Source organism: Mya arenaria, chromosome 3 (assembly GCF_026914265.1).
Source record: "Mya arenaria isolate MELC-2E11 chromosome 3, ASM2691426v1".
Classification (NCBI taxonomy): Eukaryota; Metazoa; Mollusca; class Bivalvia; order Myida; family Myidae; genus Mya; species Mya arenaria.
Window position 1 is genome coordinate 32,814,199 of NC_069124.1, and position 7,337 is coordinate 32,821,535.

Consider the following 7,337-nt stretch of genomic DNA (forward strand, 5'->3'; position numbering starts at 1 on the left):
GTGTACATTCCAAGACCAAATGTCTTTACAGCTAACATGGACGTGTAAGTTGTTTTTAGAAGTGACCAGTCATTCATATGTTTTATATATAATAGTACTGATTAATCAAGATTGTCTGCTTAAATATAAAACACAAATTTATTTCACATTTCACAGGTAATGACGTGACAAAGAGCAGCAACAATATTGCATATATACTATAATAGCCCATATTGTGAATTGACCAGTCGCTTGTTATCAATCAAGCAATCAATTGACAAATAACATGATAATATCTTATTGAAAACGCACATGGTTGCATTGCCCAGTGGATTAACTGGAAAACCTCGTGAAATAATCTCGACAATTTGCAGTAATTGCTTTGGCAATTGGTCAATTGGTTTGAAATGTATTATATATTTTTTCATATTTTAGACTACTTTAGAAGTGAATATATTTCGTTAATTCTTCAGCTTCACCGATCTGAGGACGTTAAGCAAGCTTACAGGTTACATACCGACTTCCCAAGTGACCAGGCTGACAACAAAGGTGCCCAATATCATCACTCAAGGTATTGACCAAGACTTTCTGTACATTTAAGGATATTTTATTCCTTTGCTGTGGATTCAACATCAATCGCATTTATTAGCATCGTCTTATTTCCATTATTTTCTTTCCCTGCAGCTATTAGTATTTCAATCAACCTGTTCATTTTACTAAATACTGTTCATGCTGCTTTCCCTCTAAACATAGCTTTTCATTGTTGTATATTTCTGATGGTCTGTCCAAATGTATTTCTCCTTCAGCAGAATGTATACATATAAGACCTTTACCTAATCATATATTTACATCTTTTTACCTTTAAACCATCTTTCATAGTTTTGTTTCCATGTGTCATCTACCTATTGGCTGTATCTCTTTCTGTCTCTCCCTCAACCCGTCTCTAGTGCGGGCTCTCGGCAGTGCTCTCCGTCGTCTCAAGCGCTCTGTTCTACCCAGCAAGAGCAGCCACAAGCACTATGACACTCTTACAGACAAAACGGCTCTGCAGCTGTAAGCTATATTGCAGTCTGATCTTGTTCTGTCTTATTATCCTCATTCCTCGGTCACCAGCTCTTTTAATATCTCATGAAATATACTTCTTATGAAAATAAGGATTCATGCGCTTTATTAGTTTTTAATTTGCGTCTACTTTCTTTGAACTATTCGATCCTATGCTTATTGAATCATCACTACTGTCCCCCCGTTTTCCAGGTTTCCCTACGAGACCATGCAGGATTGGAGGAAGTCAAAGAAAGCCCTCCTAACAAGGATGTACCGCCACAAGGACGCCCTATCAGACCTCCGAGAGGCCAGAAAGGTTAGATGAAGACAAATTTACCTTATGAAGTACATAAGTTTAATTATTCATCTTGTTATTATATTGTACATCGCAAATAAAAATTCAAATAAATAATGTGTATGATTAAATGGGTTTAAGATGTAACCCAATATGTTTTCAGGCTTGCTGGAAGAGCAAAGCTAAAGTGAAAAAATACGAACTGATCGTATCCACACAGATATCCGCTCTTCAGCACAACCCGGGCCAGAAGGAGGCTAGGACAAGGGCCTTGAAGGTACAAACTTAAATGAAAATTAACGAGCATGCTAAGAATGTTTCAAATGAAAAATTAACTAAATGCTCTCTGTTACCGAATTGTTCTCAACAATGATTTAGATTTGATCGCCAAAGAGTGTGAAACATGTAATTGAAACATTAATCTTTTATATTAATTGAATATAAACATTTTTATTTTTACCTTTATATCTATACTTATAAACAGGAAATGGAGGGCGTCCTCGAAAAGAAACAGTCGGTGCACCTTAAAAACATTGATGCCTTCAAAAACAAATACCTGCAGGAAGTCTCTTCAAGGGATTCTGTACTCCAGGTATGGTTTTACTTATCAAGTCTGATTTGCTACATGTGCCTTTAAACAATCATATGCATATACACTGTTGTTTTCATTTTTACTTTATGGCTAAGTTGTTTTCTTGTAGATTCCATTGTGTTGTCATGTTTAAAGTTCGACTTTGCATAGAGATTTGAATTGAAAGAAAATGCCAAATATCAGGTATACATATGAGATATATTAGTATATGATTGTTTTCCTATTTATTGCAGATGTCTGGGGACCTTCAGAGCCAGATCCTGTCTGATATGCAGACGGCTATTAGCCGCCTGATGAGGACAAACAGACAGGATGTCAGGTGGGGGGCTACTAGTTTGTCAGTCGTTCACTTCGCACATATAGTATTGTTGCATACCAAAACATATCAATTATAATTAATAATAAGATCATGTACTTACAATTGGTAATGTGTTGGTTTAGAGTATATTTTTTCACCATACTAATATTCACTTCTCTCTTCATGTTGTATGTCTTAATAACATTGATGTTATGCTTCTTCGAAGAATTGTTAAGAACTGTGGTCAAAATAAGCGCAAGCCCGCAAGTTAAAATGTTTAAGTTTGAGCTAGGCTTTTGCAATTTTTCAATCCCAATTGTAATGAAAGAATTTGGGCTTGTTGATACAAAGGTGGAATTTCGATGACTGTAAGTACTAAATACTTTTGACTATTTGTCACACTAGCTACATAGCAAAACATATCAAATGTATTTTTTTTTTTCATTTTAGTGCTGAGCTGGTTGCAGACTTTGCCAGGCAAATCTACGGCATGACTTCACGCTGCTATTGCTTCGACAAAGCCTTGGTAAGAATTTAACTGAAGTAAGAAGGAAACTTTGTCTGTTGTTTAAAGGATAATTCTCATTTCATGTAGAATTTTTGGAAATTGGAAACCATTTTATTCTGTAGCATTGTATCTGTTTTAACTGTGCTACAACAAATAGCATTAATCTTGTTTAATGCTTCAGTATTAAATGTGTCACTATTTCAGCCTTATCCATTCCACAAGTAGTTACGATACTGAATTACAGTAACTACGTTTTCAGCCTGATTCATGCCACAAATAGTTACGATATAAAGTGTTTAAGTCTGAAAATGTGTTACTTTACTATTTTCAGCCTGATCCATGCCACAAGTAATTACGATATAAAGTGTTTAAGTCTGAACATGTGTCACTGTACTATTTTCAGCCTGATCCAAGCCACGAGTAATTACGATATAAAGTGTTTAAGTCTGAACATGTGTCACTGTACTATTTTCAGCCTGATCCAAGCCACGAGCAATTACGATATAAAGTGTTTAAGTCTGAACATGTGTCACTGTACTATTTTCAGCCTGATCCAAGCCACGAGCAATTACGATATAAAGTGTTTAAGTCTGAACATGTGTCACTGTACTATTTTCAGCCTGATCCAAGCCACAAGTAATTACGATATATTTTTTTTAAGTCTGATCATGTGTCACTGTGCTTTTTTTCAGCCTGATGCGTGCCACAAGGAATGGGTGACCATTCCAAGCTACAGCACCAGCAAAATGAACAGAAAGGACATGCTCAGGGTAAGCGCCTCACGGTGAAACAATATATAATTTTAGCTCGAAATTCTTGACAACTGAAAATGAATTTAAGATATATTTTCGGTTGAAACATAAAATGACTGCATGTTTTCCAATTTATATAAATTGATAACTGACCAGTATTTTAGGGATCTCGCAGAAAATTGAATGTTAATTATGCTTGGTTGTATACCTTGAATTAAAGGTTTGAATAATATGAAGACAAACAACTTATTATACTCTGTCTTAGAACTGTTTGACTCAAAAGTAAATACTTATCCAAATTACTTTTACTTTTTCAGCTGTCGGCCTAAGGCGGAGCTCTTTTTTTGAATTTTTAGGTGTTATAGTCCGAGTCTTGGTTGTCTGGCTACGCTCAAACACTATGTACTCTAAACTATTGCATCTGTGAGGCCCGTCCGCCAGAACTCTGGACTTATTACTTACAATTACAGTATTGATAAATGAAAATTTAAGTTATCTGATACTGACTTATATATGTCTGTCTCTGTCACTTATTTCCATTGGTGGAATAGATTATCATTAGTGCTGCTTATCTATTAATCTAATATAATTAATTTATGCTTACATTCATATGTCCGATAAACATTTTTGACTGTGAGAGTTATTGCACCTGGTGTGTGTGGCCAAGCAGAGTCTTTAGTGCAAAGTGCGTTGAGCGGGCAGGGCACAGAGGCCCGGGTTAGGGGCTATTATCTGTGATAGTTTATGTGCAATAGTGTTTTAGTTTCCATACATTGCAACTCGTAACTTCGCTTCACAGTTGGCATAACAATGAACATTATTATCAGTAAGGGGTCCAGACAAACAGAGGTTCTAAACTTCAGAGTTACTGATGAAATTAGGATTGAGAGATTTCATCTTCAGACTATTGTTAATATCTTTTTTCTCGGACATTTGTATCATAAACCTAATGGAAGTTTTCAGAAATTATTGTTATTTTGGGGTCCAGATTAGAATCATTATGCACCTGCTGTTAGCCGCTAAAAGGAGTAAAAGCGATTTGGAATGTCGACGCCATTTTCGCAATACAAATGTACATGACCTATATATTTGGTATTTTGCAAATTGATATTATTCATATTTGGCATATTAAGACAGTTTGTCATATTAATTCATAACATTTTACCAATCATTTGGGCTTGTTTAAAATATGTTATTGCGTACATGGTGTTCAAGAAAATTTGTCCGCTGATCAAAATTCTGAAAGACAAATATATATAAGCTATATAATATAATATTTTTGGGCCAAAGCATATATTTACGAGTATTTGGGTACCTTAGAATCAGCTGACTCATTTTCAAATAATAGTTACCTTAGTTTTCAAAATAAATAGCTTAAACTTATTGAAAGTCTTTATTGTTTATTTCACATGCTAACTAAGTCGCTATTGTCGGCGCGAGTGTGTGGTCTATGTTGTTGGGAAAAACCGAATGACCCAGAGGAAACCGGTTTGTCCGGCCTGGTGTCCACAAACAACCTTGCCAGCGCCCAGATCGGGAATCGAACCCGGGTTGCCTTAGAGAGAAGCGAGTGCGCTAACTACGGCGCTAACCTTTAAAGAAGAGATAGGGACTGAGATTTGATTTAAGAATTTTCGTGATATTAGGCCGTGGGCTCCCTTTAAGCCTAATTGTGGCTAATCTTGGTACTTTTCGGGCATAACGAGCTGGCAGCACATCAAGTCGGTTTTATTACATTTTACTTTGAATCTAATGAAACCAATTTGTCATAATGCCGAAAAATATAGTTAAATAGCAGATTTGTACACCACTTGCCTGGTCTGCCTTAAGGTCTTTTTAGTAAAAAAGGTACAAAAGCTCACACTACATTCAATATTGTGAACTTTATCGTGACCCGCCTATGTCCGTTCAACGTATGCCACTAAAGTAATGGAAATTACAGTGGTACCATTTACCGAGAGCTTGTATGTGATCAGCCTATGTTCGTTTTAATATCATTATAAATGTATCAGATTAGAATAAAAATTGATCAGTCAGTATAATATATATCTAATAACTAAAAATTGAAACGTCCCTTATACCGAGTCTGTTTGGCATATGTTTCAGTGTCTGCTTCTCTCTATGCCCCTGTGTGTACCTCTTTCTATGCCTCTGTGTCTTTTTTTCGATGTGCCCCAGTGTTTTCTTCTCTCCATGCCCCAGTGTGTACTTCTCTCTATGTCACTGTGTATAATTCTCTCTATGTCTCTGTGTGTACTCCTATGTATGTCCCAGCGTCTAAATCCATGTAAGCGCTAGTGTCTACTTAGTTCTATGCCCCTGTGTCTACTTCTCTCTATGCCCCTATGTCTACTTCTCTTTATGTCCCTGTGTCTACTTCTCCCTATGCCCATTTGTCTTCTCTCTATGCCACTGTGTGTACCTCTTTCTATGCCCCTGTGTCTACTTTTCTCCATTCCCCTGTGTCTTCTCTGTATGCCCATGTGTCTACTTCTCTCTATGCCCTTGTCTCTACTTCTCTCTATGTCCATTTGTCTACTTCCATGTATGCCCCTGTTTGTACTTCTCTGTATGCCCGTGTGTCTACTTCTCTCTATGCCAATGTGTCTACTTCCATGTATGCCCCTGTTTGTACTTCTCTGTATGCCCGTGTGTCTACTTCTCTCTATGTCAATGTGTCTACTTCCATGTATGCCCCTGTTTGTACTTCTCTGTATGCCCGTGTGTCTACTTCTCTTTATGTCAATGTGTCTACTTCCATGTATGCCCCTGTTTGTACTTCTCTGTATGCCCTTGTGTCTACTTCTCTCTATGCCCCTGTGTCTACTTCTCTCTGTGACCCTGAGTCTACTTCTCTCTATGCCCATTTGTCTTCTCTCTATCCCCCTGTGTCTACTCTCTATGCCCATGTGTCTGCTTCTCTTTATGTCCCTGTGTCTACTTCTCTCTATGTTTGCCATGTTAGTGATGGATGTCAATAAGTCAGATTGCTTAAAAGCAATGTTCGATCTTGTTTTGTCACCAATCATGGCCTCCATAACCAACTGCGAACATTGCTCTAAAATAGTAACTGCTCGCATGCATGCGATCTGTTGCGACGTTTGTGAATGTTGACAACATCGTAAATGCAATTCAGGTGTATCTGCGCAGCAGTACCAACAGATGGTAAAAAAGAGCTAAATCTGGCATGGAGATGTGATGAATGCCGAATGGATGTCGACGATCAGTCCAATTCTACGGCATCGATCGATATAACTCTACCGGCTATGAACATCAGTGCATCGCCGATACGCCTGCTGTCTACGACGTTTGTCAGAGCAGCCGACGAAGTAGCAGACGCTGACGAAGTAGCCGAAGAGGGAGCAGACGACGAATCCAACGCAGTAGCCGCCGCCGACAAAGTAGCAGACGACACCATCAGCACCAACGCCGCTGATGGTATCCTGGAACACCGGACGTTTGACATCTCGAACAGGAGCCTCGATCGACCACATCATCCACTGGATGAGTCGCTACCATGAGTCGCTACGGGACAGGCCCCTAGACAAAGAGGTTCCCGCTGATGTACCGGTGACATTTGAGGTCGTAGAGGGTGGCTGCAAGGGAGGTGGCCGGAAGCTCGTCAGTAGTGCCGGATACACATACACAGCTCGCCGTAACAAGGGTGGTCGCACTTAACTGGACGTGCAGTATAAGAAGCAAGAAGATGACTTGACATGAACAAAATGGAATTCGTCCTCAATATCATTTAAAATACACAATGTACATTTTCTTTCATGTCTAGGAATTTATTATGTCGACCTATCTCTATATTTGATTTATGCCAAGACAAACGTAATTTAGCCAGAACATTTCTATATTTTGTATTT

General features: G+C 38.1%; 1 long non-coding RNA gene across 1 annotated transcript; it reads left to right on the forward strand.

Moving 5' to 3' along the window:
• LOC128228583 (uncharacterized) lies at positions 1 to 1,313 on the forward strand. The gene is made up of 3 exons (XR_008259946.1): positions 1 to 44; positions 453 to 550; positions 1,234 to 1,313. It is a non-coding gene; the product is annotated as an uncharacterized LOC128228583 (long non-coding RNA).
• Positions 1,314 to 7,337: the final 6,024 nt, after the last annotated feature.